This window comes from Rhagoletis pomonella, unplaced genomic scaffold, assembly GCF_013731165.1.
Source record: "Rhagoletis pomonella isolate Grant_MI unplaced genomic scaffold, Rhpom_1.0 Rhpom_scaffold_00006, whole genome shotgun sequence".
In the NCBI taxonomy this organism is placed as follows: domain Eukaryota; kingdom Metazoa; phylum Arthropoda; class Insecta; order Diptera; family Tephritidae; genus Rhagoletis; species Rhagoletis pomonella.
Window position 1 is genome coordinate 2477993 of NW_023458560.1, and position 10402 is coordinate 2488394.

The following is a 10402-nucleotide window of genomic DNA, read 5'->3' on the forward strand; positions in this document are numbered from 1 at the left end:
TTGGATGGGTGGCAGCTTCGCTACTCATGTGCATAATTTTCCCCCACGTGGCAGACACCTTGTCGTAAGCGATTGTATTCCGATCGCTGGGTGTGGGGGCTTAAGCTACCAAATACATATTTCTTGGTAGTAACTAAGTCTGCCGTCATCTTCTCATATATTTATGAGCTAAATTTTCTTTATTTTTCACTTTATTTCAGAAGCTAATTTATTAATTTCGTTTTTTTTTCAGATATATATGCTCATTTTTATTAAAATTTTATATTTTATGTACATATTTTTAATAAATTTACCAATCAATTCGATAATTTATTAATAGTTATAATTTATAGTAAATTTTAATTTAATCTTCTATTTTATTTCAGCTATTTTTTATTTACAGGTTTAATATAATTTAATTCATATAAATATTATACTAATTGTATTATTTGTGTTAAATAATAAACCTAAATCTAAAAAGTACATATTTGTAAACTTTATTTCATGAAATTATTTCTGCCATCGAATTTTTCATTCTGCCAAAAAGGCAAACGCGTAAAAATGTAAGTATGTATGCATTTGTAAATGTACATATATGTACATACAAATGTACGATTGGTCTGCTTTCGTCTTCCCCTCGCCGCTGCCATCAACACAAATTATTCAATTTCTGCGAATCGGCACCAGATTGGCACGTGCGCCAAACCATTAACCCCGAGTTTGCGAAATATTTAGATTTTCGCATAAGGCTTTCTGCTCATTGGTCGTCCAATCATAGTTGAGTCATAGTTATCGTCATGAAGCAACGATTACATGACGATTACACTTCTGCACACTTGGTCGTGATATTTCAATTCATTTGGCGTCTAAAAATTCACTTGGAGCTGGTATTTTCTGTTTTTTTTTGGTTGATATTTTCGCGAAATATTTACAAAAACCTGCAATTTTTTAAATATAGACTGTGCTGCAACATTTCTAGACGTAATTTTCCAGTAATATCTCTTCTTTTCTTTTCCTGGAATGTGTTTTGTGTATGCACACAGAGACTTAATACAATTTCGTCATATTTTATAGTTAAAACGCTCATATTTATTAAATTTTACTGCAATTATCCACTTTTTAATAATTTCCACAGATTTTATGCAAAAACATACTAATTTTTATACAATTTTAATGCAAATATTAACTTTTTCACTAATTTTCCCCCATAAAATGTAAACAAACAATGCGTGCACATCGATTAGCAAACGACAGTGCCGTACTTATCCGTTTCTGCATCTTCTACGATTTGCCGATAACTAGCCGATAACGACAAGTGTGCAGATCTCCTTTGAAATGCATGTGCTCGGCTCAAAATTTCGGGGCGAGACGATAACGCAACTATGATTGGACGACAAGTGTGCAGATAGCCTAAGTTTGCATTTAATAAAGCAATACTCGTACATTTTGTATGGTGAATAATATTAATTAATTTAAAATTCTGCATGTAACCATGTTCTCGACGATACATGTAACTTTCATAAAGATTAAACATAAAAATTGTGTTCAATATAAGTTGCAACCAGCTGAAAGCAAAAAAACTATGTCCGCTAAACGGGTTAAAAACCAACTGGAATTGACATTTTTTACACGCATACATGCATACATTCATATACACATGTACAGTGGAGTAGCACTAACTTGGACATTGCATTGCCTGTACTTTGATGTGTTTGAATCTTTTTATGGTACTGAAGATTTGGTTACGGATGAAAAAAATTTAAAATAATCTGTGGATATATATAAATATATTTTTATAAACTCTTAGAGGTATAGAAATTTTCAATATTAAAAAATAAATAAAATAATTTTTTTGTATATATGTAAATTTTGTTCAAGGCACATTGACCCACCTGTACAAAAATTGTGGCGCGGCATGGACAAAAATTTTACAATTTCGGACCGAAAAATATGAAAACGAGCTAAGTTGCCACGTTACATCTGTGAACTTCCGATAAAACCACATATGTTTGTGATTTTACAAGTTTTGATTTTATTAAAAAAAAAATTAATGTATTTTGCTGCAGAAAACATACACTTTTATTTAATGTTTATTAAAATGACACTTTAAAATACTAGTTAATGATTGAAATATTGGTATGGAACAGAAAAATAGAGTGTTTTGTAAAAAATTACCAAAAATTACCAAAAATTGCCAAGATTCGAGATAACTTATTTTAATGGTTATAGAGAAATAGTTGCCAATTTTCACTTGGCTGGCCGAGATTTCTTCATTTTAAGATTTTAGAATTTTTGTGTCGGATTGACAAAGTTGCGCTTGTTGGTGATGAATTTGCGGGGAGATGTGCTGCGGTTGTTTTTATGAATGAATTTACTTGGCCTTGAGAAATATGCAAATGCGTTTATGAATGAAATAGTTATTGCTGTATTTGAGTATACGTGTAATTATGTGCATATATATGTATGTATGCTGCCGTGACTTGTACATATGTACATTTATATGCATGTTCGTAGTTTTTTTGGCAGTAATATGCACATACATATATATGCATGCAAAAACGTTATCAATTAATGGAGCATGTACATACGTATGTGTAGAAAATGCATTTTCATTTGACTCCAAAACTATTGGGGCATATTAGTAGACGAAATAAAGTCGACTCTTAAGTTAAAGTTTGTCAGCCCCAAATAAGAAGAAAGTTAGTATGTATGTATATACAAATATGTAATATTATGTGCATGTGCAAGAACGTTATCAATAAATGATTTTGGAGTATGTGTATTGGGTACATATGTACATATGTACATACATACATTCAGATGCGATCAACTAATTAGCAAGGAAATTCAATATGATATTGTTTGCAAATTAAGTTTATTTATTTTTAATGATTTTGATTTAAAATATTACTCAATCTGTAACAAGAACCACAATAATAATATATAATATATAATAATTAGTTGATCGCATCTGTGTGTACTGCAAGCATCCATATGCGCATGCATAATAGGAAGAAAGTTAGTTGCAGCTTTTTTCACAGATACCTATTCCACTGGAAATGATGTGAAAAAGCTGTAACTAACTTTAGTATCAACTTTATTTTGACCATGAATGAGCCCCATTATTTACATGTAACACGAGTATTGCAGTTGAAAATCATCATTCAACACATTGGTCCGTATGCATAAAAACTAAGCAATTGCTTTTACTTAAAATTTCATAAGTTTCACTTAAATTTATTTGATCAAATCGAGTAAAAGGTCTGAGATTTTAAGAAAAGGTGTTTGCTTAGGTTATATGCATATGGCATATTTTCTCGAAATAAATGTTCATAAAACTCAAACATAACTTTTCGAGAAAAACCACTTTGCAATTGATGCTTTTGTACGTTTTTGTCAATGTATCCATCTTTGAAGTGAATTTACTAGCAAGAAAACTGCGGTTTGTTGCATTGAAAGCAGCGTAGCAATCGTTAAAAAATATAAACTGATTTTTTCTTCGCTTTTAAATGCCGAACAAATTACCAAAGAGTACGCATTTGTAGGCTTTTTTTGTCAATGTGTCCATCTTTAAAGTGAATTTGGGAAAAAACTAAGGCACCTAGAAAACTGCGGTGCATTGAAAATAGCGCAGCAACTACAATAAGAATCGTCAAAAAAAAAAAAACGATTTTTGCGACCTAAATGCCGACGGCAAATCACCAATGAGTTTGCATATTTGCATAGCTTTCACCTATTTATTAGATAACAAATCTACGTTTTGGAGTTAAAGCATTCCCTGGCATATGTTTCAGTAAATTAATTTTCATTAATTTAACCAAGAATTTTAATCTTTTTTTTATTAAATCAATGCCGCGAAAAAGAAAATCCAAACCAAAATACTTAACATTGATACAAATTAACAAAATTGTATCTCCGCTCAGCTCTGTTAACTTGCCGCTCAGATCTGTTAATTTTCCGCTCTCAATTTTCGATTGGTGTGGTGAGCTTCCAGAGCGATTTTGGTAGTGTTTGACAATTCACACGGCTATTCGTAATTGCTGCTTCTCTGTTTTAAACGTTCTCTGCTGCTTCTCTGTTTTAAACGTTCTCTGCACTTGACCCGAACGATGAGAGTAAAGGAGGGAAAGTATTTGCACGGCGATCGGATGTCTTGTTAGGCCCTTTAAATGGAATTGCGCAGGAGTTTAATTTATATATTGAAATTGACAATAGAAAGTTGACCTCAACAACTTTTTGGCGGGTAATCATCCGAAGCGCTCCTGGTCTATTCACTGGTCAATTTTTACACGCGACGCACAATGGGGAAATGGTATCGATATCGGAGATTAATGCAAAAAATTAATTGCAAAGTACAAAGAAGTTTTTAGTACCAAATGAAAGTAGATAAAATTATACTTCACTATGTAATCAAATTCCTGTCCGAAAATTTACCGTTTTGTTGCAATCTGCTCTTAAAGTCGCTTTTTCCTCTTTATGTGCGCAAAGTGATAAACGTCATTTAATATTTCATATTTCCAAGCCATTTTTAAGTTTTCTTTAAAGATAAATCAACAACAGCAATGGAACCTACTTCCCACTGTAAGTCCATACTGAGAAGAACGGCAATGGCCTATTGCACTATAATATTCAAGTTGCAACTCGGTGGAAAATTAGCTGGAAAGTATTCCAATTAATAAAATTTCAGCAAATTCTACCATCTTCTCCTCCCCCGCAACACTTTTAATTTTTTACCTGGCCGTTTAACCGAATAATTATTTATCAAACACAATTTTTTTAGCTACATTTGAAATCGATATTGTAAACTTTTATTGCAATTGTCATTGGCATGTATGTATTCGGTTGTGTTTTTTTAACCTAATTGTTTTGCCACATACTAGCGCCAAATGTAGCACATCTTAGTACATATTGCTTAAGGCACCGCTTAGGTGCTTACTGTTGGTTGTTGTATTGACATTTTCGTATTTGAGTGAATAGAAATTTATGACTTTAGAACAACTTTTCGGCGTATCGAAGAAATTTATAGCCGTGCTGAAAATTTTGACAAGAATCGATCGTATCGGGGCGTTCATATTCTTAAAGATAAATGTTGTCTAAATGCGAAGCTATGGAAGCATGACCATAGAGACTAAATAGGTGTATGTACATGTGTATGTACATAGATGTACACTTGCGGACAGAACTGGATGAGTGGTGTTTTATTTTCAATGTTTTTCATGCTAGCATATTTTTGTTATATTTTATAGCAATATTGTTCATGCACTAGCCAAAACCATGTAAGTAAACTCTCAAACTTAATACAGAATTTAGAAAAAGTTCAACAAACCTTGATTAAATGCTTGACTTTTTAATTCGAATCTTTAGAAAATGTTTGGTTATGCAGTATATAAAAAAGTTTTTTTTCTAATAGTGGTCGCCTTGGCAGGTAAAGGAAAGCCTCCGAGTGTAGGTATTCGTGCGTTGAAAAAGCTTCTCAGTAAAACCATTAGCCTTTCGAAAGCGGCGTAAAATTGTAAGTCCCTCCACTTGTGTTATAACATTAGTGCGCTCACCACAAATTGAAGGAGAGGATCGGTTAAACACTTACCAAAAGTATAAACGCCAAAATGTTATCATTATCAGTTTTATGGCCTGCTAAATTTTAGTATAATAAACTACAAGTCCGCCGCTGTGGTTCAGTGGTCAGCAGTGCACACTACCATTCCTCAGGGCCTGGGCTCAAGCCCATTTTCGGACCAACATCAAAAAATTAAACATAACCAATTTTTTTCGAATAGCGGTCGCTCCTCGGCAGGCAATGACAAACCTCCGAGTTTATTTCTGCCATAAAAAACAGTTGTATGTAGCCCATACCCAAAAAATATTTGAAAATTATGATTAAGTTAAAATTTGTTATGAAAATTTGTTGTGAACAATATTGATTTAAAAAATATACAACATGAACAATATTAATTTAAAGAATGAAAAAAGGTTGTATGCTTGAAAAACATAGTAAATATTACAAAAAACACAATACATCCATTTTTGACCGCCAGTGTACGTACACACATATTTATAGGTATGAATTGTTTGTGTGCTTATAACTTTATTAATGCAATAAAGTTTAACACACTGTCGCAGATAACTTGACTGACAACCGCACTAACTAAGTAACAGTTGGAGCAGATAAAGCACGAATAATAGATTTAACTTATTGTGTCGAAAAACAAGTGTTCGAAAATATGTTCTTTAAATACAAGTGAATATGTGTGTACAAATGTATATGTACTTTAACCCTGTAGGGAAACCCCGAACTGGTGAACCAAATTTGCAGTTCCGTACTAGATCTTTATCGTCAAAAACGAACCAGTCCGATAGTAACTAGATCGCCACCACTTCAAAAGCACGAAGATGTGGTACTTTTTAAAAACAATTTTATTTCTAGAAATCTATATCTAAAATCACGAATTTAGGACTGGTTTGAAACTAGAGAAAAAGGGAGGCAGTACGAACTAGATCTCATATGGCGAATTTTGAGCTAGTTCGGAGCCATCGAAAAAGGAATGCAGCGGGGGGCTTGTTTACATTAAATAGGTTTTTGCTGCTTGACGGGTTTTTCGTTCAAATACCTTTTCAGTCTGCACTTCTCAGATGCTTTTTCATAGTTTGGTAGTGGGAGATTCCATGGGAAAGTGAACCTCAGTGCGAAAATTATTTTCTTTATAAAACTAACAAACGTGTGGACGAGACATTTGTAAAAATCTTGGATCAACCAAAAAATAACAAATTAAAGCTTTAAATGCATTTTTATTACCTTTTTTACGTTTTATAATCAAGTTCTAAGTAAATTTTTTGATTGAGTTTAAAGTAGGTTGTGTTGAATGCACTGTCAAATAATTTGCGATTCATAATTCAAGCGTTTGGTAAGAAAAATATATAGTAGAACTCGTCTGCTTTTAATAAAATTGCGTTATATATTAACTTGTGTGACTGCTGTATCTATATTATGAGTTATTATTAAGCAGTATTGGTCTTGTCCCACCCGTGACAAAAAAAGCTAAAAGTTGTTATATTTAATTAAAGGTTGTGTTTCGTGTTTGTTACATAATGTTAGACATTAATTGCAAATATTTACAACAATTACATTGTAGTTTCCACGTAGTTAGATAAGAATAATTCAACAGAGAAGCATGTCCCACCCGTGGCAGCTATGTGTGGGACAGTGGTCAGAGGTAGGTTTACAGGGCTGATAATCTTTATTTGTTTGTTGAGGTGGACGCAGGGGAGAAGGAGCGGATGCGCGGACTCGTCCATTATCTATATACCCTTGTGGTCAGCTGATTAAGTTAAGTTACATATTTACCAGTTTTGTTTTTTTATTTTGTTAACCTAATGTTTATAGTTTTTTTTTATATAAAATAAGCACATTACCTAACCGTAACCACATAAATCTATATTTCAAACTTCAAAAAACTTTAACAGTTACACCCAAAACTTTTACACTTTTTGTTCAAAATTTTTAGGTATGCAGTTTTGTAGTCCATTATATTTAAGTAGATAAAACTAAAAATATCAATCATTTTCTTCTATATAAAAGGCACCATCCTAAAATAAAATGAGTGTGAATTTAACCTCTACTTGGCTTCTTATATTTTTTAATAACTAATCTTTATATATGGACCACACTAAAAGCTCCTTTTCATATAAAAATTCGAACGTGTCCTACTCGTGACAAACGTTGTCCCACCCGTGACAGAGGAATTTCGGATTTTTTATAATAAAACAATAATTTCTGTGTAAGTTTTTCCTTAGTTAGTATTCGTGGTTCTTTGTTTTATTATAAGACATCAAGTTCACACAGAAAAGTGAAATAAATTCGCAGAGTTTCCATAAAATATATCTGCTCCAAAAAGCATGTTTTTTTTGTCCCATCCGTGAGAGAAGAAATAAATCAGATTTTTTCCATATAAAAGTAAGCTGGAATTTTTTTCGTATTTCGTAATAACTCATACAATAGTCAATTGTGTGGTGTAGCTTTACCAACCCGTGACGGTGGAACCGCCCTAATACAAAACTAAAATTTGTGTTAACATTTTAACATTTTGGGACCTTCTGGAATCTAACCAATAACAGCAAGGACCTCTGCGAATTCAGCTACAGAAAAAGGTATATAAACATGTTTACAAATTCCCAATTTCAATTCAAACAAATTTGATTTCAGATTTCTTTGCAAATAATTAAAAATCGCTAACATGGTAAAACCAAAAAGACTGTTTGAAAACATCTTGTTACTTTTTTTGTCTGTCGATTTTATAACTGGTTCGGCACTATAGAAAACTGGGTTCAAAGCGAACTAGATCCAATCTGTCGATTTTAGGACTGGTTCTGAACTATTGAAAAGGTAATGCCGCGGGGCAAAATTTCCATTTCCTCTGACATTGCCGTGTTAAATTCGCCAGTTGTTTGCATGCAAAAGAGATTTATCGCGAACTAGTAGTTCAGAACTAGAGATTTTCCCGACAGAGAATAAACGCCTACATTGGTTCGTATATGCATGTATACATATGTATGTAACAGTGATCAGCAAAGAGTGCCTATTTTGAGGTTCCCCGCTACTCAGCATTTTTTGCATATAAGTACGTCTAAATCAGCGAAACGCCACCACTCTGATGTACGCATATGCACAACGACATTGATTTATGTGCACAAGTTGGCCTCCATATGAATACGATGCCCTCATCATACTCATACCATCCCCTACAAGTTTGATCCTCAGCTCAACGGAGTTTGATCCACAATATCCCTTGCTTGGGTGGAATCATTCCACTCAACCCGAAATTTGTAAATGCCGCTTCCGCCAACTAGTTAGGGAATTGCTATGCAGATGGTGGTTGTTTTTACCAACGCATGTTAAAACTGCGTTTGCTTATACATGCGTGTGTATGGATGTATGTATTTTGGTGATCGTTTATTCATATGTACATATGTACATACTTATATATGTACTTATACAATATTTATATATGTATTTTTTAAGAAAGAAATTTTTAGAGCACTTTCTTTATTTAAGCGCATAACCAGAGGCTGAAGGATTACTTCTAAATACTATTATAAATATGTATGTAAACATAAAATATTTACTGATTGCTCAGGGGATTCGCACAAACGGTAACAATGAAACAATAATATTACGAGTTCCAAAAAATTAGTATACATGGTCATAAACCCAGCAACGTACATACCTATCTAACATAAAATTCATACATACATATATTTAAGTGATGTAATCATCCGTTTGGCATGCTTAAACTAATGTTTACTCTATTCCTTTAAAACTTCGGGCTTGGATCGCAAAAACAAAAGCAGTACATTGTTTCATGTGCACTATTTTTTTAAGGTATGACTATATATGTTTTGAGTAGTGTCCTTTAGATCAGGAATTGCAAATGTATCTATGAAAATTTACCCACATTTTTGCGGTTTTGCTTTAAAACTTAGGTCTTGGATAGGGAAAACTCGCGAAAACAATAACTGGTAGTACATTTTTTCATGTTCACAATTTTTTAAGTGTGTGGCATGGTATTGAGTGGTGTCCTTGAGATCAGCAATTTCAAATGTATCTATAAAAATTTAACCACATTTTTGAGGTTTTGCTTTAAAACTTAGAAATTCGCGAAGACAACAGCTGGTAGCTGGTAGCTGGCGTTGACAATATTTTATTTCTAAATTCTTTTTACAAAAAAATTTCTTTTGAATAAAATTCGAAACAAAAAAATACATAAGTATGTACGTATATATTTCATTAATTTCTCTAATATACTTTAAATGGAAACAAGTAAGAAAGTCTAAGTTCGGGCGGTGCCGAACATTAAATACCCGGCGCAAGTATTAAATATATGTTTTCCACCTTTCCGAAAGCTACCGCTACATGATAAGCCGGGGTGTATACATTTTAAGTAAATTAGCGTCCTTAAATTTCGAAATATTGAAATTTCAAGCATTTTTGAAATTTACCGTTATATGAAAATCGGCCTCAATTTTAGTCCGATTTCAACAATTTTCAACGGTTTGCTTTTATGTGGGAAGCACAATAACCATACCGAGCTTGGTACAAATTGCTAGAACGGTTAGCGAGATACATATCACAAGTGGGCGGTGCTACGCCCATTTTCCAAAATTTTGTCATAAACGTATTTCTTGGTAAAGAATTGTTGCAACCATCAATTTTGAATAAATTAGCTTCAATATTTACTGATTTATCGAAGATTTTGTATTTCTCGAAATTTTGTCATAAACGTATTTCTTGGTAAAGAATTGTTGCAACCATCAATTTTGAATAAATTAGCTTCAATATTTACTGATTTATCGAAGATTTTGTATTTCTCGAAATTACCGTTATATGGGATGTGGGCGTGGTTATTGTCCGATTTTATAAATTTTCGGC